Source organism: Panthera uncia, chromosome D1 (genome assembly GCF_023721935.1).
Source record: "Panthera uncia isolate 11264 chromosome D1, Puncia_PCG_1.0, whole genome shotgun sequence".
Taxonomy (NCBI): Eukaryota; Metazoa; Chordata; class Mammalia; order Carnivora; family Felidae; genus Panthera; species Panthera uncia.
In genome coordinates, this window is record NC_064808.1 from 82,535,181 (window position 1) to 82,558,083 (window position 22,903).

Below are 22,903 nucleotides of genomic sequence, written 5' to 3' on the forward strand. Positions count from 1 at the left end.
CTAATGCGTGTAATTGTTATGCAAATAAGCCACAGTGCATTACCCAGGCTGGGAACAGGAATATCAATTCTGTGATTTACAAGGGGCCCAGAGTCTAAGAGAACCCTGGCATGCATCCCATCCTAACGGGGCCCGCTGAGCTGTCTTGATGCTAGGCTTATGGTGAACTAGTTTATTAAAGTTGATCATTGGATTGAAGCTGATTCCTTAAAAACTGAACATATTTGAGTTTAATAAGGTGATCAAGGCCTGGATTTTTAGTTTCTGCCTGCAAATATCAGAAACAATATTAAAATGCACCATGGTTTCAGTGATTGCTGGATACCCAAACCCCTTATATTTTGGAGGAGGAACTGAGTCCAGAGTGGTGAAGTGACTTGTCCAAAGAAACTGGCTTTCTTGCCTCCAAGTTCAGGGTAAATTTACACCTCACGCTACTGCCCCTTGAACGTGCATAGCTACAAGACATGTCATTTCTTAAGCCCAAGACCTTTTCTTTCCTCCCTTTTTTTTACCTTCTCCATTTCCTGTCCAACAAATTCCTATTATAAAATAATTATGAAGATTACTGGATAGATAAGAAATCTTATTTAATTCTCAAGAAGATGCAACCTAATATTATAGATGAGACAAACACCCAATAACTGCAATATAAGTAGCATAGAGAAAGGTAGAGAGGAGGTAGAGCATGAAAAAGTTTCATAAGGCAGATGATATTAGGAATGGTCCTTTAAATCTTAACTGAGACAAGTAAGGAAGGAGAGGAAGAGACAGGGGATGGTGGGAATAGGAAGAACAAAGGCAGAGGAAGCCGGGGCTTGCAGAAGGAACAACAGTTGCAACATTTGTCTGGAGTATGGGGGTAGTGTGGTAGAGTAGAGGTGGATACATTTAAAAGCATATATTAGAGCAGTAAAGCCAAGACTAAGTCTCAGAAGATCCTCAGACATTGGAAATAGCCCTGGACTTAGAGCCAAATGGCTTGTGTTTCGATCTCACTTCCACCAATACCCAGATATGTGACCTTGGACAAATAACTCAAATATCTAAACTTGGACTTTTTCCCTCTCACAAAGGTGTGGTGAAGGTTAAAAATATGAAATGCCTAATACAGTACCTAGCATCTGATATGTGCTAAATGAAAAATGTTTCCCTTTTTTCCTTCATTACTTTGGTTTGGTTAGGAAACTGAGAATTATCATTGAACCTTGACTTTGCTGTCATGGTTTTTTGTCCATTCTTATTTGGTGGTGTCACTTACTTTTACCTTTAACACTCTTTTTAGAATTAGCCAAGTGTAAGTTCACTTAATAAACCAAGACTCTAATAATTGCTGTGTTTTCATTTCCTTTTTAAAACTCTCTTCTCTAATTATTCTTACCTGTAATGTCAGATTAATTTTCCTTAAATACTTCTGCAGCCACTAGTCAATTGTTAACTGTTTAGAAATGCGGAAGGGTTCCTATTTGGGCCCTATTGTATCAAATCCACGTTCCTCCCTCAGTCAACCAGGGCCCTTGGCCATCAGCCTGCCATACTCCTCCCAGGTCCCTGAAAAGCCCCCTCTATGTTTATGTTAGGCCATTTCAAGGTTTGTCCTCAGATATAGTGAACACATACGAATCTATTATGTCTACAACTTTCCCTTTCATCAACTAACACAGACTTGGCCTTTCAGTGCTCATCTTTGTATATGAGGCCCATCTCCACCATCTTTGACATTCCATAACTATAATGTGGACTGTTTGCATCACAGCATTACACTGTTAGGTATAGCAAACCATGTCTCATCTTTATCTGTCTTATGGCTGCTGTGGCACTGAATATACCTTATTTTTATTTTTTTAAGTTTATTTATTTATTTTGAGAGAGATAGACAGGGGTGAGGAGAAGAAAAAGAAGGGGAGGAGAATCCCAAGCAGGTTCTGTGCTATCAGTGTGGAGCCCAACATGGGACTGTATCTTATTAATCGTGATATCATGACCTGATCCCATGTCAAGAGTCACTCAACTGAGTGAGCCACCCAGTTGTCCCCCCTCCTCTTTTTAATTTATTGAACATACTTTATTTATTATTTTAATGTTTTTTTTTTTTTTATTTTTGAGAGAGAGAGAGAAAGAGAGAAGAGAATGCTAGTGGGGGAGGGGCAAAGAGGGAGACACAGAACTGGAAGTGAGCTCCAGGCTCTGCACTGTCCACACAGAGCCTGACCCAGGGCTCAAACTCAAGAACTGTGAGATCATGTCCTGAGATGAAGTCAGAGGCTTAACCGACTGAGCCACCCAGATGCCCCAAACATACTGCAAAGACCTTTCAAATTCTCTGTGTATCCTTCCTTGTGCCTCACACCGTGCAAGGCATAAAATAATGCTTACTATATGCTTATGAGATATATAAAGCCACCATTGACCTCAAACTGAGAGAAGACATTTCTTTCTTGCCCACAGGGACACAGCAAATTGAAGGGAAACCCTTGGGCCTGTTTTCCCAGTTCCAGACAGAGTTTGAAGATGTGTCATTTTCCAAATTATCTCTTGCCTATGAACTGAGCAGAGATGGCCCAGACACCACTGAGAGAGAATAAAGATGGAAATGTACATGCTTGTTTGTAGAGTCAATTTTCTGACTATATTATGCACTTAAAAATTAAATTTGCTAAAGGCATTTCAAGTGCCTTTCATGCTAACACTTCATTATAAGGTACTTATCAGTAATAAATCCACAGGGCCTATGTTTTTTTTAAGAAAATAAGAAATACTAAGAACAAATAAAAACATCTTTCTTTTTTCCCACTCCTAGAACTATTTTTGTTCTAGGGGAAACAAGTAATTTCTAGTTGAATATATTAAAAATGTCAGCCTACTATTAATATAGTATTTTTAATAATAACACAAAATGCCAAACTTTTCTTTAATTCCTCTTGCAGGAATTTAATATAAACTGGTAATTAAGAAAGTAAGGGGTGTTTCTTGCTGACATCATATGTCAGTTTTTGATTATCCACATAAGATTTCTCTCTGGCTTTCTTTTCCTACTTCCAGATCATAGCTAGAGGTTGGTGACACCTTAAGAAATACACTGTCTGCTTATACACCTGTCTTCTGTTCAGCATCCATCTTGCCTTCTGTCTTCCCTTCAGAGAGTTTGTGAAAGGGAAGGGCTACATTTGCTATCCATATGTCTTTATTTCTCATTTCTCTCTCAAGTCTCTCTCATATTGTAGCTTCTGTTCAGCTAAAAGTGATTTGAAGGCCACCAATATCCTATCAAGGTCCAGACTCAAGGTGCAGTGTTTAGCTTTTATCTTACTTAGCCTTTTAATGACACTTGACAAAATGGCTAAATCTTGTGTTTTAAAACCCTCTACTCTTTCATTGTGGCATGTTTTCTTCCTAACTTTATAATTCTCCTTTCTGCTTCTTCATTAGCATCCTTTCCTTCCCACTTCTCTTAAGTGGTTGTTTCTCCCCCTCTAAATCTTCCGGATGAAACACATCCACTCTTCTGACCTCAAATGTTACAATCTGAGGTCTATCAAAGCTGCATGGCCACCTGCCATGTTTCTCTTGAGTGCTTGTGATATTAAGCAACCTTTTCTTCCAGTGGAAGAAACAATAAATGCACTAATTAGTAAATACATAAAGGAAAATACAGTACTTGGTGGCAATATACACCGGAGCAATAAAGCTGGGGAAGAGTGGGAGAATGTGAAGCAGGGGCCTCACAGCCAGAGAAGATGACACCGAGAAGGTGATATTGGAGTAGAAGCCTTGAGGAAGGGCTGGCCATGTGGATGTTTGGAAGAAGAACTTCTCCTGAAGGTGGGGCTGCAACCTTACATGCCTCAAGGCAGGAGTGTTTAATAACATGGAATAAGGAAATATGGCTAAACTGGTACAGTGAAAGAGGAGGGAAAGTCAGAGGAGATGAGGAGCCAGATTATCCAAGGCTCTGAACTGCAGTGAGATGGGGTCAATGGAGTCTTTGGGTCAGAGGAATGTCAGAATCTGAGTTTTAAACAGACTATTTCTACTGCTGTTCTGCAAATCCATTGTATGGCAGACAGTGTAGAAGCAGGAGACCACCAAGAAGCTATCATAGTGATCTGAAAGAGGAAGAGGATTTAGAGCAGGATGAGACCAGCCAAGGTGGTCAGAGAAGGGATGGGATTCTGAATATATGTTGAAGGTAGATCTGGAAGTATTTGCTTATGGACTGGGTATGACAGGCAGACTGGGGACAAGGATGATTACAAAGTTTATATCCTGAACACTGAAAAGATCAAGTAACATTTGCTGAGATGTGAAACTTGCAGATGGAAGTTTGGAAAGGGTGAAAATAAGGAGTTTGGGATTGACACCTCAGATGGCTGTCCAATGGTTTTAAGATGGCTGCTTACAACCCAAATGGAGAGGATAAATCAGAAGAGTATTCAATTCTGGAATTCAGAGAAAGATTTATATGCATATATCATGTGAGCTGTGAGCATAGGTAGCAGTGATCTCTAAGCCATAGGACTAGATGATCTCCAGGGTAAAGCCTGTAGATAGGGAAGACATTCACAGTGTGGCGCCTTCTCCCTCATCCTGAACATTGCCTTAGTTGAAAAGCTTTGCCAATTTAATCCCAGAAATATCTTTTATTAATACCCTCTTCAGAATCACAATCAGCGCACCTCCAGGGGCATCCCTCACATTATAACCTATTTAAAGGGAACCTCTGGAAGACATTTACATACAATATGAAGACTACGGATTTTGCTCCAGTGCTGTCTCTGCTTTACAGACTAGTTTAAACTCTTGTCATTTTAAGTCCTCTCAATGACAAAGGCTTCCTGATTTGTCCCCCTGCTATCAACCTCTTATTTCCATTGTGACAACAGAGTAACTATTTTAACCAAAATCTGATCACACCATCGATTTCTTAAAATCCTTTGTGTCTTGCTTATTTGAGATTAAAAGGTTCTTTTAAAGCCTTCTGGAGCTTGGTGCAAACTATTTCCCTACCTGTATCTCCTACCTGACCACTCACTGTTAATCAACTCCTGGCATTTCTTTCTACCACCTGTGCTCAGAATGTGATGTCCCTATCTTTCAGACAGGAGTGCTAGGTGTCCCTCCTGCATCCAGCATTTATTTATGCCTCTACCATTCTGACAATGTCATTTCTCCATTCTTATTCTTTCCTCTGAGTGTCTCCAAGTCCACAAAACATTTTTGGTCCAGCTCAGCTCCCACATCTTCTACCTGGACTCCCATGTGTACTCTGGCCCATTTCAGTTCTTAATCAATCATGTATCATCTCATGATGTCCTCCAGTTTTTTTGTGTGCATAGCTTATCTCCCCAATGAGATTATAAGCTCCTTTAAGGCAAGAAACTGCACCATATTTCTTTCTATTCATCATAGCACCAAGCTGCAGAGAGGCATTTTAATAAACACAGTTTTGAACTGAATTAAATATATTGAACCTGCTTCTGATTTTAACAAGTTCGTAGATCAGGGGTGTCACCAAAGACTCCTATATATGCTCTATATGATTCTGTCTACCAGCTGTTGTTGTGCACAGTAGCTTCTACTGCTCCTAAATATTTCTTCCTTATATTTACAGTTCACAGGTTCGATGACACAGATTCTGCCAAAGTGTATTTATAAGAATATGAAACTCTGGCCACATGAGCCTGAATTTGTGCCTTCATGTATAGTGAGTGTGATACATGATTTCTTCTGATTTGAGAAATGCAGTATAAAGAGATAGCTAACTTTAAGCTAAATCTAGGAGGAAGCTGGCCCAGTTCCAGATTCTGGGTATTTTGGTGTATTATTTAGTTATTATTGACACAGTTGAGAATTCAGCTCAGAGATCCAACAGTGAGAGAGAAATCTTTCTTAGGAGCCTAGGGCAGGGGGAGCAAAGAGACTGTAAATAGCTTAGCAATCAGTGCTTCATGTTTGAGTGTTTCCAACAAGCAAAAACAAAACAAAAAACAAACAAACAAACAAAAAACAAAGCCCTTCATAAACAAAAATAACTAACATCCATTGAGCCTGACAATTAACAAAACATGTTCACGTTTATTATTTTATTAGACATACCAACTACCTAGATGATGAGAAGAGATGATAATCTCCACTTTTATAAACGGCAGAATCAAAACGCTTAGTTACTGAGAGACTGGTCCAGTGTCACCCAGTCAGGGAGTAGGAGAGCAAGTATACGGGGCAAACATCTTCAGGGTCAATATCCAGTATTTTCTGTGGTTTAGTATGTTGCTCCCAAAACAGTGGAAATTTTAAAAAGTTCAGATGATTTCATCAAAAGCTTCTGCCTCTTCTCTCCCTATTTCCTTTCAAAATAAGAAATTCTATGGAGACCCTATCACTCACTCATATATTTGGCAGCAATGTGAGAGCAATGTGGGTTTTTTAAGCTTTAAAAGGTAATTTAATAAATAAATATGAAACAAGCTGAGAAGAGTAGCTGAACCAGGTCTTATATTTCTAATAGAATCATAAATGCCAGAAAGTGCTGGGAATGATTTATTATCCTGTTATTATAAGTGACTGGGAAGCTTTCAATGGAGTCCTTGCTAATTTCTAACAGCTGCATTAAATCAGAAACTCTATTAGCTATTATAAAATCATCATCCCATTTTTCTGCAAATCAACTTGAACACCTGATGGGAATTTGGAGCTGTTTGTTACTATATGAGCTAACTTCATCTTTGGCCTCCAAAAATGAAATAAACACAAGGCAGGGGTGGCATGATTTTGGTCACATCTAGTGTTAGGGATTAATAAATGACTCTCAACTTTTTTTAAATTTTATTTATTTTGAGAGAGCAAGTGAGCATGGGGGAGGGGCAGAGAGAGAGAGAGAGAGAGAGAGAGAATCCCAAGCAGGCTCTGCACTGACAACATGGAGTTTGATCCCATGAACCGTGAGATCATGATCTGCGTGGAAACCAAGAATCAGATGCTTAATCGACTGAGCCACCCAGGCACCCCAACTGTCTACTTTTTATAAGAGATATTTCTGATAAAAGAAATAGTTTTCTTCATCAAATACCACCTCATTAATTAGAAGGATCTGAGACATCATCAAATACTGTGTTCTGAGTTGGAACCCCTCCCTCAGCTTCATTCTACTCAACCTTACACCCAAATCTAGCAGCTGTCCACCCATTGTGTGAACAGGACAAATAACCAACTATATACAAACTAAATTGGAAATTTATGGCACCATTGCCCTTCACTCTGAGTTTTACAATGGAATATACCTCCAAGGACTCATTCTTTAATGACCAGAGAAGTAACACCTTATGCTGAGCAAGTAACAAGAGTCAGAAGCAGATATTACTACATCTTTGAATACAACTTTGGCCTTATGGCTCAGGAATGAGCTGGCCAGGTAAAGGTTAAGTGCAATCTGATGGAGGCAACCAGGAGAAGCCACTACCTAGGAGATATATGCCTGCTGTGTTAGGGAAGATCCTGGAGTAGGAACAGCAGAGTGAGAGGAAAAGAGGCACCTGCTGATAACAGCAAATGTCTAACTAGGTGGAATAAAGTGGAGTTTTCAGAGAAATAAATTTTACAGGATTTAGTAATGGACTGAATATGGAAAGTGTGATTTCTTGCTTAGAAAACTCAAATGGATATTCAGGCTGAAGGAGTTGATTAAATTGAAGGAAGCTTTAAAGTTATATTTTTATGATGAGTTTATATGTCTATATATTTACCTTATATGTTCCCATCAGATTGTCTTTATAATTGCTATGTTCTGTGCTTGAAATTATTTTCCATTTAAAACTTCACATAGTCCATTCCCTCATTCTGAGTGTTTTTTTTAATTTTTTTTTTCAACGTTTTTTATTTATTTTTGGGACAGAGAGAGACAGAGCATGAACGGGGGAGGGTCAGAGAGAGAAGGAGACACAGAACCGGAAACAGGCTCCAGGCTCTGAGCCATCAGCCCAGAGCCTGACGCGGGGCTCGAACTCACGGACCGCGAGATCGTGACCTGGCTGAAGTCGGACGCTTAACCGACTGCGCCACCCAGGCGCCCCCCTCATTCTGAGTGTTTGATCAAATATGACTTAATCAGAAAGTACTTCTATAACCTCACAATTTAAAATAGAACTTTTATCATTTCTTATTCTATTGTCCTGCTTTAATTTTCATCAGGGCACTTATTGTTTACTACTGTTATATTTTACTTTAATATTTTATTTATTTATTGTCAATCATCCCACTGAAGGTCACATTAAGTTTGATCTGGCAATTACCTTGTGTATTTGTTCACTTTTGTATTACCAATGCCTAGAACAGTACCTGGTTCATGGTAAGTGTTCAGTAACTGTTGAGAGAATGAATAAATGAGTCCCAGAAGTAATGTTAAAATGGCAAATGTGTATCTACATAGATAGATAGAGAGGTAGATTGACAGATCAATGTAGGTTTAGATATGTAGAGGGCTCTAAGCTTATAAGATAAATTGGTGAGTTATCTTCATATGAATAGCAGCTGAAACCATACACTCTGGAAAAAGTATAGAATAAAAATATAAGAAGGCCTTGAAGAACCTCAACAGTTGAAAGCCATGTAGAAGATGAGGAGTTTGCAATGAAAACAAAGATAAAACAGGAGGAAATCAGTAGTGTCTGTCTGTAGGAGGAGAAAGGGTTGAAAAACACAGAAAAAATATGATGAATATTGAAGAATATCCAGTGGAAATAGTATTATTGAAGTCACCAGTAACCACAGGAAGAACTTCTCTGGTGGGGTGATGGGTTAAGAGCTGTATTGATGTTGGGGAGTGTGACTGGGAAATGGGAAAGAGCATCTTTAGAAAACTCTTTGAGATACTTGTCTGAAATGAGAAGAAGAATAGAGAAATAGCTGTAATAAGATGAAAGTCTAGGTATTTTTTTTACTTTAGTTTAATTGTTCATATATTTAAAAGTCAATGGGAAGGATAAACTTGAGAGAGTGAGGCTGAAAATACAGTGGATAGAGGGAGTGCCCATTAGAGTTTTCTGAGAAACCAAGAAAGATGGAATCCAAAGAATGGGTAGAGTTATTAGTGAATACATGAGGAGACATAGCATCTCTACAGTAACCAAAGGGAAGGAGAATCTAAATGCAGACAGTTTTACATGCTTGGTAATGGAAAGTTAGGGCATTCCCAACTAGTGGTTTCTCTATTTCTCTAAAGTAAAAGGTGATCATCTGCAAAGAGCAACAGGATATGAGTGGGAATTGAAATGATGGAGTTGAATGGAGAAGGTGAAAAAAAAAAACACTGCAGAAAGTAGCAGTATGAGTTGACCAATGAAGAATAGAAAGAAAAATTGTAGGCTAGCTGTGATGAGCTGATTGACTCTGGTGAGCATGACCTAATAATGGAATCATTCTGTCCTGTTGTGTCCTTAACCATGCCCAGAAAGCTGAGTTCATCCAGTGCTATAAGCTGGTAAAAAGTTGTGGCAGAAAGAGTAATGAGCAAGGGAGTTTAGGGTACTGGACCAATTGAAATATGGGACCATGATATCCAAACTGTTTAGGAGAAAAGCACAGAGAATGAAGGTCTTAGAATTCAACAGAAAATAGGGGAGTCAATGGTCAGGAAGTCCCAAAGTAGTTAAAGATGCATCATAGTGGGGATGGTTGGACAAACACCCAGAAGGAGAGGGAATTGAGGTATAAGCATGGACTAGTCAAATTAGGAATTTTGTGGGAGGTGGGTGATAACATTTTTTGACAAGGCCCATTTGTTCAGAGCAAGGCTGGCATCATGCATTCCTTAAATCCCTCATAATAAGGACAACATTTATCTTAAAATCTAGACTAAGACCTAATTTGAAGTAAGGATGAAAAGACCTCACCAACGAGTTGCCAAAGTAGGCTCTGGCACTAGTAAACAAGTTTATTAAAAATAAGCAACAAATACAGAACTGTCATACTTGATGTTACTGTTTGGGACAGAGAGATAGCTGGAGGTTGAATTACAGGACTTAGGAGCCTTAGGACTCCTCCTAAGGAGCATAAGGTGCTCCTTAGACCTGGGGACACACATATTTTCTAACCTGTGGTTCCAGGTGGCAGACAGATCTAAAGAGTGAATACTGAGTGCTTTGTCTCATCAACAAAATTATGTGCCAAAGGTACCCAACATCTGATATGAGCACTTGGTGCCTCCAGCAGAGAGAGCAGAGGGCTCCAGTTTCCCATGAAGATTGCAGAACTTATTGAAAACAATAAAAAGCCTGTTTCCCATTCTGTTTTTATTCAACAGGAAACAGAGCCACTTGTCAGGCTGAAGGTACTTGTCCATTGCCACTGCAGCGATGGTTTGAAAGAGGGTAGAGGGAAATGGAGGAAAAAGACATTAAAAGGAAAATGTCACCATTTCCAAATGCCATATTATTTGACAGTTTCTCTTTATGTTGCAACAACTGCTTAACATGACAAATGATGGCTTTAATAAAAACGCACACAAGGAGATGCAGCACCAGAAAATGAATAATAGAGCTTTCTATTCTGACATGTTGTGGAGCATATTCACTCAGCAATGAATAGGACTCGGGGAACTGTATGTTGCTTGTTGCTTTCAGACAACTCCTGGTAGGTGGTTGGCCCTGTGTCAGTTTCACTTGTGGGAAGCAGAATACAGTGCAACTGATTTTAGCAGTGAAGTTTGGGTAGGAAGCATTAAATGGCTTGCTTAATCATTGGAAGGGGGTTGCTGACAAAACAGGTCGAACTTTTAGAAAACTGCATCACAGAACTGGAGTAACCAACAGATCCCATTTTACAACCTAGAAGCTGCCACCACTCCTAGTCAAAGCCACCAAAATCCTGAAGCCAATACTGTCAGGAAACTACCGCTTCTAGGAAGCTTCCTTGACCAGAAGGCCATACCATGTGTGCCTAGGTGACCAGCATCAACATGGTTGACCCTTTCCCTGTCTCTAGGTACCTGAGACAGAAAATTCTTGGGTCCCTGAACTCTTGCTAATGCTGCCCAGAAAAATTAGGGGCAGTGTTTTCCAAGAGGAAGAGCAGCAGCAGCAGCAGTGTGGTGACTCTTGTACCAGTAATTGAAATATAGTAAGTTTCACATGAGGTGTGGGGGCTAAGTTCGGGCTGGTAGGGTTTGATGATCTTAGGATCCTACAAGTCCAGATTTGATATTGATAAATCCAGTATTGGTGTGGTTTAGAGAAAGAGGGGTAGATAGTAATTAAGAGGGTGGGAAAGTGAAAGCACAGGGAAAAGCAGACTGTCTTCAACCCCAGGACTTCAGTGGACAGGGATTCTTTGGAGTTTGTTAACCACGTGTCTTCATACTTCACTTACTGTCTTGTCACCAATGTGCAGTCACATAGGGGAGGAAACCCTCAACCATTGAAAGTTCCACAAATGTGCAATTCCAAATCACTGTTCAGAGTTAGATGCAGAAAGTTAAGAAAAGCTACAGTAGCAACACACATCAATAATGCAGAAAACCCAGAAATGGGCCTGGTTGGAATCATGGGAAGAAAGGCATGTTTGTAGGGGAGTTGAAGACTTATGACATTGATAAAGCCATGAAGGTCTGCCATAGTTTGTTTTAGCACATTGGGAAAATAAGCAATAGTTAGTGCAAAGGAACAAAGTGGGAGGAAAATGGCACAGCAAAGTATATGTCAGTCAACAGCGAGTTTTATTCAATTTTTACCTATCATCTACTGTTTGCTAGTAATTAAAATGCTGAAAATAATATTTTGTCTGCATCCTTAAGGGAATTTAGACATTCATTGATCTTGTCAGAGTCATTACATGAAGGAATTTAAAGGATACGAATTTTTAGCCTGTATTCTTTCTCAACATCTAGAAGAAAAGACATCTTTATTACAGCTAGTCACTATATGTAAAGGGTTAAAAGCCCTACAGCACTCTGCTGTGAGGAATACAAAGAAAAGTAAAGACTTTATTATTATACCCAAGAAGGTAATAGTCTATTTGAGGAGTTAGAACACACCAGGAAAAAAAGTGGTACATGTTTTAATTGGCAAAGACTTAGTAAAACAGAGGACACAAATTAATGAATTTCTAACTGCCAAAGGTAATGGATACAAAGTAAATGCTTTAGTAGATAAGAGAAATTAAAGACCATTTCCGTTTGGAGCGCTGAAAAAGTTTTCACAGTGGGGTAAAATTTAAGCTGAATTTTGAAGGAAGGACAGAACTTGCTCTGATAAAAAAGGAAGAGGAAGATTGTGCTGAGTAGGAAAATAACACAAGGAAAAACATGGATGGGAGACAATGTGATGTTTCCACTGAAATGAGGGTTTATAGGATACACAGGGAAAAATGATTTCATTAAAAACAAAACTATTAATAGTTAGGAAAAATAGGACTCTTATTATTAAACAGCCACAAATGCCAAGATAAATAGTTTGGCATATGTGCTGTGGGCACTGGGAATATTGACATTCCAAAGGGGATCCACTTGATACGTCCAGAATCAAGTGTATGTGATCTGGAATTTTTAGACCATGATTACAGTTTGATTTTCTTTTTTTTAATGTTTTTTTTTAATTTATTTTTGAGAGAAAGACAGGGTAAGGGCAGAGAGAGAGAGGGAGAGAGAATCCCAAGCACACTTTATGCTGTCATCATGGAGCCTGAACTGGGCTTGACTTCATGAATTGTGAGATCATCACCTGAGCTGAAGCCAAGAGTCAGATGCTTAACCAACTGAGCCATCCAGGGACCAGAGCTTGATTTCCTTTTTAATTGAAGCAAGAATTAGGGTTTTTGAAAAAAATGTTTCTACCCTTTATATTTTTATCTATATGATTACATTAAAATACACCCTCCCAAAAGGGTGCTTATGTTTTTTTTTTTAATGTTTATTTTTATTTTTGAGAGAGAGATAAGACAGAGCATGAGTGGGGCAGGGGCAGAGAGAGAGGGAGACACAGAATCCAAAGGAAGTTTCAGGCTCTGAGTTGTCAGCAAAGAGACCGTATGTGGGGCTTGAACCACAAGTTCATGACCAGGGCCAAAGTCAGACGCTTAACAGACTGAGCCACCCAGACACTCCTTGGGTGCTTATATTTCAATCAAAACATCTCCAGGGGTGCTTGCATGGCTGTGAATCTGTGGTTTCACCACAGGTCATGGTGCCAGGGTCATGGGATCAGGCTTCACATCAGGCTCTGTGGTGAGCTTGGAGTCTGCTTCAGATCCTTTCTCTCTCTCTGCCCCTCTCTCCTGCTTGCATTCAGTCTCTTTATCTCTCTAAAATAATAAAAAATAAATAAAACATCTTCAAATATAAATAAAATACTTTGTATTTGCCTATATAAATGTCTTCAGGAATTTTAAAGATAAGATAAATTTGAAAAGAGAAATGCATACTTTGAATCTATGAAAGGGTATGTGAAGAAAAGGTGACTTGGTGCACATGGTACTTTTACAGTGGAAGTTGAAAAAGCACAAAGAATTGGAACCCATAAAGACATATATGACCAACTCACTAAACACATAAACAAGCAAATGAAATACATCCTAGAGAGGGTGTGGGAGAATCAGTATATAAAGTTGCCACAATATATTATCTAAACTATCTACTTTTCAAAAAAAAAATTATAAGACATGAAAAGAATCATAGTGTGGTCCATACAAAGAAAACAATCAGGCAACAGAAACTTCCCAGATGTCATATTTAACAAAGACTTCTAAGCAGCCATTATAAACATATTTGAAAAACTAAAGGAAGCCATGTTAAAAGAAGTAAACGAAGGTATTATGACAATGTCTCACCAAATAAAGAATATGAATAAAGATATAAAAGTTATAAAAAATAATCAAATAGTAATTCTGTAGTTGGAAACTATAATAACTGAAATTAAAAATTCATTAAAGGTGCTCAACAGTAAATTTCAACTAGCAAAAAAAAATCATCAAACTTGAATATAGATTGATAGAATTCATACAATCTAAAAAACACAGAAAAAATAATTTAAAAATTGAACAGAGCCTTAAAGAAATATGGGATACCATTAAGCACATCAGTGTATGTGAAGAAGGAGTCTCAGAAGGGGAGGAGAGAGAGAAAGAAGCAGAAAAAAATATTGGAAAAAATAGTTGTTGAAAATTTTAAAAACATTGATGAAAACATTAATCCACGTATCCAATAAGCTCAACAAACTCCAAGTAGGATAAATACAGAGACATAATAATAAAAATGTTGAAAGACAAAGAGAAAGTCTTGAAAGCAGAAGGAGAAAAATGACTCATCCCATACAAGGAAGCCCCTATAAGATTAGCAGATGACTTTTCATTAAAAACAATGAAGGCCAGAAGGCAATAGGATGACATATACAAAATGGTTTTTTTTTGAGTCAACTAAAAATCTTATATCCAGCCAAATTAACACTTAAAAATGAAGGTGAATAAAGACATCTCTATACAAACAACAACTTAGAGTGTTTGTTGCTTGCAGATTGCCTTACAAGAAATACTAAAGGATGTTTTTTTAGACAAAGCAAGTGACTCTAGATAGTAAGCAAATCCACACACACACACACAAACATACATACACAAACACAAATGTCACTGATAAAGGTAATTATATGATTATAAAAGGGTATAGATGCTTATTCCTTATTTCTTCTATTAAATGATACAAAAAGAATTATATAAAACAGCGTGTATATAATTATATTTTTGTGCCTATAACATATGGGAATGTAATATATTTGACAATAACAGTCTAACAGGTGACTAGAAGAAAAACTATTTTGGAGTAAGCCTATGACACCAGACAGTAACTCAAATCCACAAAAACAAATAAAGACAACCAGAAATAGTAAACAATATGGTTAACATGACAAACTCTATAAATACATACATGTTTTTCTTTCTTCCCTCAGTTCCAATAAAAATCATAAAATTAATTAAAATAATTTATAACAATGTATTGTTGAGTTGAAATATAAACAGATTTATGTGTAAGAATAAAAGCACAAACAGTAGAAAAAGGGAATAGAGCTATGTAGGAGTTTCTATAACTCACTGGAATTAAGTTAGTATAAATCTGAAGTTGATTCTGATAAGTTAAGGTGTATATGGTAAGTCCTAGGGCAATCACTCATAAAATGTCCAGAAGTAAATTGTAAATTGTTAAAATCATTAAAATGTTACATTATAAAATATTCACTTACTTCAAAAGGAAACAGTGAAGGAGAAATAGAAGAATAAAAAAGACATGAGATATATATAAAACATAAACATAAATCTAAGTATATTAATAGTAACATTATATGTTAATGTATTAAACAAAATAATCAAAATGCAGAATTGTTAGAGTGGATAACAACAAGATCCAATTATATTTAATCAATGGGAGACCCATATTAGATATAAATGTGTTAAAAGTAGCAAGATGGAAAAGATATACCATGCAAATGGGAATAAAAAAGATGGAGTAACTATTCCAGAAAATAGGCTTTACAACAGAAAACTGACTACAGATTGAGGGACATTTTAGAATGATAAAAGAGTCAATCTCACAGGAATATGTAAAAATTATAAACATATATATATATATATATATATATATATATATATACACCTAACCACAGAGCCACAAAATATATAAGCAAAAGCTGACATAAATAAATGAAAAAATAAACAATTCAACAATAACAGCTGTAGACTTCAATAATTCACTCTCAATAATAAATATGAAACTAGGCAGAAGATCAACAAAGAAAGAGAAGACATGAATACTGTGAAATAATTAGAACCAACAGACATCTTTGGGACACTCCACTCAACCATGGCAGAGTATAGATTATTCTCAAATATATATGGATCATTCTTCTGAATAGACATATGTTCAGCCACAAAACAAGCCTCCATGAATCTTAAAGGATTTAAATCATACAAAGTGTAATATCTGACCTTAATTAAATGATAATATAAATAAATAACAGAAATTAATTTGGGGAATTCACAAAATGTGGGAAGGTACAAAATCTTAATCAATGGATCAAAAAAGAAATCACAAGGGAAATTAAAAAATACATTGAGAGGAAAGAAAATGAAGTCACAACACAGAATAACATATGGTATGCAGCTAACACATTGCTTAGAGATAAATTTATAGATGTAAAAAGCTATATGAAAAGGAGAAATGTCAAATCAATAATCTAACTTTTTATCTTAAGACAATGGAAAACAATAGTAAACCAAACCTTTAGCAGGCAGAAAAAGGAAATAATAAAGATTAAAAATGAAGTTAGAGAAAAAAAGAATAGAAAATAATAGACAAAAAGAAATGAAACTAAAAGTTGGTTCTTTGAAAATATCAACAAAATTGACAAACCTTCAGCTGGGTTAAAAAAGAAAAAAATAGAAAAGACTAAAATTGCAAAAAGCAGAAATAAACAAAGGCCATTATTAATAACCTCACAGAAGAATTGCAAGGGAGTGTTATGTATACCAATAAATTAGATAACTTAGATGAGATAAAGAAATGCCCTGGTATGACACAAAGTACTAACATTGACTCAAGAGGAAATAAAAAATCTAAGTGGACAGTAAAGAGATTAAATTAGTAATTCAAAACTTTCCACAAAGGAAATCCTGGGACTAGATAACCTCACGGGTGAATTCTACCAAACATTTAAAGAAGAATTAATATTTCTTTACAAACTCTCCTCAAAAAATAAAAGATGGAGAATACTTCTTAAATCATTCCATTAGGCCAGTATTATTCTGCTTCTAAAAGTGGACAAAGGCACCACAAGAAGTACAACTATAGACCAATATTTGCTGTGAATTTACATGCAATTTTTTTTTTAGAGACTAGCAAATTGAGGGGCACCTGGGTGGCTAAGTTGGTTAAGTGTCCAACTCTTGATCTCAGCTCAGGTCTTGATCTCAGGGTCGTGAGTTCAGGTCCTGAGCTGGGCTCTGCACTTGGTGTGAAGCCTACTTAAAAAATAAATAAAATAATTTATGCAATAAAATAATTAATGCAATGCCCCCATATTAATAGAACACATGTGTTCTACAGAACACAAAACGCAAAAACTACAGAATATTATAATAGAGGCATCAAAACTACTCAACAAAATCCAATACCTTTCATAATAAAGATACTAAATGAATTATAAATAAAAGGAAATTTCCTCAACTTGTTAAGAAAAATCCAGACCTAACATCATACTTAATACTAAAAGACTGAATATATTTTTCTCTAAGGTCAGGACAAGTCAAGGATATATGCTTTTACAACTTTTACTCAACATTGTACTGTACTAGCCAGGGAGGTTAATCAATAAAAATAAATAGAAGGTATACATATTGCAAAGAAAATAGTAAGACCATTTGCAAATAATATTATCTTATATAGAGAAAATCCTAAGGAATTCACTAATGTACTAAAGGAACTAATAAAAAAGTTTAGCGAAGTTTCAGGATGAAAAGCAATACAAAAAAAATCATTAGTATTTCTATAAACTACTAATAAACAATCCAAAAATGAAATTAAGAAAACAATTTCTTTTATAAAAAGGAAGAAAAAAACCTTAGGAATAAATTTAACTAGTAAAGTATAAAATTTTTACTCTCAAAACTACAAAACAGTGTTAGAAGAAATTAAAGAAGAACTATATATGTGGAAAGACAGCCCATATTCATGGTTTGGAAAACTTAATATGGTAATATTCCCCAAATTGATTTGCACACTCAATACAATCCACATCAAAATCTCAGCTGGCTTCTTTGAAGAAGCTGTTCTTAAAATTTATATGGCAATTTAAGGGACACAGCATGCTCAAAACAATCTTTAAGGAGAACAAAGATGGAGGAGTCATACTTTCCAGTTTAAAACTCACTACAAAAGTACCGTAATAAAGACAACATGGTACTGGAATAAAGAGGGACATAAATATCAATGGAATAGAATTAAGCATCCAGAAATAAAACTGTCACCTTTACCTTAACCTGATTTTGATAAAGATACAAAAAATATTATTTTTATCAAAAAAAATGGTGCTGGGAAAACTGGATATATAAATGCAAAACAATGAAGTTGGTCCTTTATTCACACCATACAGAAAAATAACTTCAAAATGGATCAGAGACCTAAATGTAAGAGCTAAAATGATGAAACTCTTACAAGAAAATATAGCACTAAATCTTTGTGATCTTAGTTTAGGCAAAGACTTTTTAGATATGACACCTAAATGATATGGCTTTCCTTTTGGGGGCAATGAAAGTATTATAAAATTTATTGTGGTCATAGTTGTACAACTCTTAGATTATACTAATAACCTTTATGTTGTATGGTATGTGAATTATATCTCAGTAAAGCTGAGTGTGTGTGTGTGTGTGTGTGAGAGAGAGAGAGAGAGAGAGAGAGAGAGAGAGACAGAGAGAGACAGAGTGAGGAAGAGAGAGAGAGAGGAGCGTGGTAGAAATAAGAAACAATGAGTATAGAGTGTCTTGGGAGATAACAGTCTCAGGGAAGTGAAAAAGTGGTAAGATAAGGGTTAAGCCAGATATTAGAGTGTATAACTGAAGATGAATCCCTTAGAACTCTGGGAGATAATATGCAATACGGGCTTCTGAATTATTCCCAACAAAGGTTAGGAGCTGATTTATTTATATAGTCATACCTGTCAATTATTGATTGAGGGCTGCCCTTGGCATTTTTGACCTGTTACATGCATTGTGAAAATGGTTTTCTGTGGTTCCATAGAGGCCCTCAGGCACAGAGATGCTGATACCAGAAGTAGGAAATTATCTGCATCACATTGAAATGGTAGGGTCCAAGGTACTTTGGGTGGGGCACTAAAATAATTAGCAAGATTAATAATAAATAAGAGATGATATAAAATAATTAATATTTTATCTCTGATTTAGACCATGTATTGAGAACATAAAGCTTTTTGGTGTCAGCATTTCATAAAACTGGTAAACTGGTGATCTCTATGGTGGTGGTTTAGAGATTTCTTCTTCCACTTTTATTTTAATATCACTGGCAACATTACTTAAATGAAAACATAAACAAATATGAGGCATCAACTCTCATCCTTGTCATGTGAATAGCTCCCATTTTTATTCCCCACAGTGACTCCTCCAAACATGTATTTCCCTTCTCAAGCCCCTGACCTTTTCTCACATTCTTCAAAATTGATCTTGATTCCAACAACTTCAAGACAATGGAAATTGCTGCATGCAAATTATTTCCATTTCCATCAGTCTAATTAATATCTCACTTAACATCAAAGTTGAGTTTTTAGGATATTTTTAGGGAGTGCCATTTAGAAGGGATGAAAGAAAAGGGAGCAGTAGAGACTGAGCTACTGTGTAGAACCAATAGCTTCAGCCAAACCTACTGAGTTCTAGAGTTAAAATGGACTGGCAGAATGTCGCACCAAAATGCCTTGGCCTTTAAACTTTACCTCAATCACTCATTGATTGAGAGTTTTTCTAGGAAGGCATGACTTAGAGCCAGGAAGTTTCCTGCAGCAGAAAAAATTCCCTGAAGGGGTTGTTAATACTCCTCATACCAGAACAACACTACTAATTGTTTCTTTAAAGGAGGATTTGCATAGCACCTCTATATATCCTTCAGAGTTCATGTTTATGCCACTCAGATACATTTCCTTACATATGTTGAGAGAGTAGCATCTCCAAGATTCCATTGTGCTTTCTTCCTGAAGGAAACTTAGAAGATCAATGTTAATGTGATAAACTACAGCCCTCACATCTCCAGCTGGTCCTGAGATCACACTTGATACTCATCATCTTTTTCCTCCATTCTTCATTATAGATAGTCTCACTCTCACACCTCAGCTAGTTCCTCTGCTGCATCTCCATGGCTTACCTGGTGGTGTGACCCAGACACTAATCACTGTGAGCTTTTTTAGCCCAGGGCTACTGCATTTACCCATTCATTATGACGACTGGGCAAGGAATGCCAAGAGGTGTCCAAATGAATAACATACATTGCTCCCTGCCCCACTGAGTCATAGCATGATGATCAGGTGACATGGGGAAGCTGAGCTAACTTCCATGGAATTGCAGCATTACTGTATCCTTATAAGAAGGCATTACCTTAATTTTATCCAACTTGTTCCTTCCAGTTTCTTTCCTACCCCCTCTCATTCCATCTGGAATCTAGCCTCATATATTATTTCTTCTTTTTTATAACACCTTTGTTGCTCTTCCTTCTTATTCACCTACAAATATATTCAAATTCCGAAACAAATTAAAAGCCAAACACACAGCAGGGATGACAATAACAAATTTCTCTCAGTACTCCCTCACTTTCACGTTGCTTATCTATTTCTTTTTCTCTTTATTATAAACCTTTTGAAGGAATAGTGTATATGTTCTCCTATACTCCATTTACAATTGTCTTTTTTGACCCATTTGAATCTGGCCTCTCTAGTACCATTATCTCCTCATTCCAAGGTCAAAATTCTGACCTCCTAATTGCCAAAGATAGAAGTTAATGTGTGTCCTTCATACTGGACTCCGCATCACAGGACAGAACTGCCCATGCATTTTTGCCTTTTCCTTCATCTTAGTTTCTCTGACATTTCCTTTGTTCTCAGGCTAAACTTCTGAGGCTACGTTCTCCATCATCTTCCTAGGTACATTTTCTTTGTCTTTCTTCCGGGATGCCACCAATCTTCAAGGCTTTGTCTTCTGCCTTCTCTGTCCCTGCATTTACTGGCCAATTTTATCACTCATTTACAACCAGTTCTATTCCTAGATAACCCCAGACTACCTCTACATCTTACAATTTTTAAAATGTTTATTTATTTATTTTGAGAGAGAGAGAGAGGAAGAGAGAGAGAGAGAGGGAGAGAGATTGAGAGAAAGAGAGACAGAAATACACAAAATCCAGTTTCAGCTCAGAGTCCGACATGGGGCTCAATCCCACAAACAGTGAGATTATGACTTGAGCTGAAACGGAGTCAGATGCTTAAGCAACCGAGACACCCAGACACCAATACCTCGACATCTTAACTTCTCTCCTACTGAAGGAAGTTCCAATTTCATGTGGTATAAACAATCCACTAATTTCTTTCAAATCATCTGATGCCATTAAGATATCTACTCTCTTGTTTGATAATGGTATCATTAGCCTTAAATATTGAAAGAATGACTGAGTGGTACTAACTTCTCTCTTTTTTTCACTTTTGTTGTCTCTGAGGTTGTTTATCTTGGAAACCTGTCTCTTGATTCACACCTTTCCTCCAATTCCCACAGTTATTGATCAGGGCCTATTCTATATTGACTGAGCTTATGTGGTTGAATCTGAGTGAGTTTCAATCAGGCCTACTCAGCCTTCGGCAATGGCTTCAGGACTCATTTTCTTCAGGCAGAGCTCAGGGTCAGCTCAGGTTTTGTGCTCAGTCTGGTAGAGTTTGTTTTGTTTTGTTTTGTTTGTTTTTATTGTTTGTTTTTCTTTTTATGCTTTTCTCTTCACGGTGAAGGTGAGCAGAACTTGAAGATTCTACGTTTCTACCAAGGGGTGGAAAGAGGGTTGAGACAAACTGAAAAGCTGTCAGGTAAAGTGGGATGAATTTTGGCTAGGTATGTACTCTGGGAAATGAATTTTTCAGAGGCTACAATTGTTTTTCCTTGAGCACATGGAGTTAAAGAGAACTGGCAGTGTAGAATCAGATAGACACACATGACATCTGTAATCCAAACTGAGGACCTATTATGGCCAAATCATTCAGTTTCATCTACAATGTATAGAATATATTATACACACACACACATACACACACATACACACTATATATATATATATATATATATATATGGAAACTACATATACTATAAATGAAAATGAATATATATATATATATATATATATATTTGAAATAGTATGTTGCTCCTTTTCACAAAAGATTTTAGTCAAGTGTTTAAAATATTGCTTTTATGGCTGCCTGGGTGGCTCAGTCAGTTAAGCATCAAACTCTTGATCTCATGGTTCCTGAGATTGAGCCCTGTGTTGGTCTGATCTCTGCACTGACAGTGTGGAGTCTGCTTGGGATTCTCTCTCTCTGCCCCACCTCCCCCACTCATGCTCAGTCTCTCTTTCAAAATAAATAAAAGACATTTAAAAAATCTTTAGGACATCTTTATCTCTTGGTATGCTGGTATAATTATTATAGTTAAAAAATAAAAATTTCAGCCATGAGTAAAATAATATGTAGTAAAGATAAAAAACTATGTTTATGAAATAATTTCAGAACCTTTGCAAACATTTATGGACCAGTGTTGCTGTGAGAGCAAAGGGCTGCTGTAGGATGCAGGGGTAAAGGGAAGTGATTCTCAGGATAACAATTCCTTCTTCCAGTGGCCAGAAAGCCTGGTAATCATGGGGTTCTCTGCTCATAGAACCTCACCTCTGCTATCTCTGGCTCACTGCATTTTAGGTCAATCAATTGCCAAATATGCATAGAACTCTTGGGACTGTCTACCAGGAGTGTGTGTGTGGGGGGAGGGGCTGTAGCAATCACCAATGCACAGCATTTTACTGAATACTAACTAGAACTCTTTGAGGTAAACTTACTTGCAATTAAACAGAGGCTTGGAGGAGCTGATAATGATCGTGATGGTGATAATGGCTATGGCTGTCCCAGGTTGGGTTCTCTGAGATGGTGGTTAGTACATGAAGAGTTTATTAGGAAATTCCCTTTGGATCAACAACTGTGATGGGATGGGGCAGGAGCATGATGAGCAGAGGTCACGGTGTGACAAAGTCTTATCCTATCTAGTCTGTCTCTTTTTGGGTGGAAATAACCAGGTCTGTACTTTGAGTAGTCATTGGAGGGGGGCCTTGTGGGAAGGTCATGCACTTGGGGAG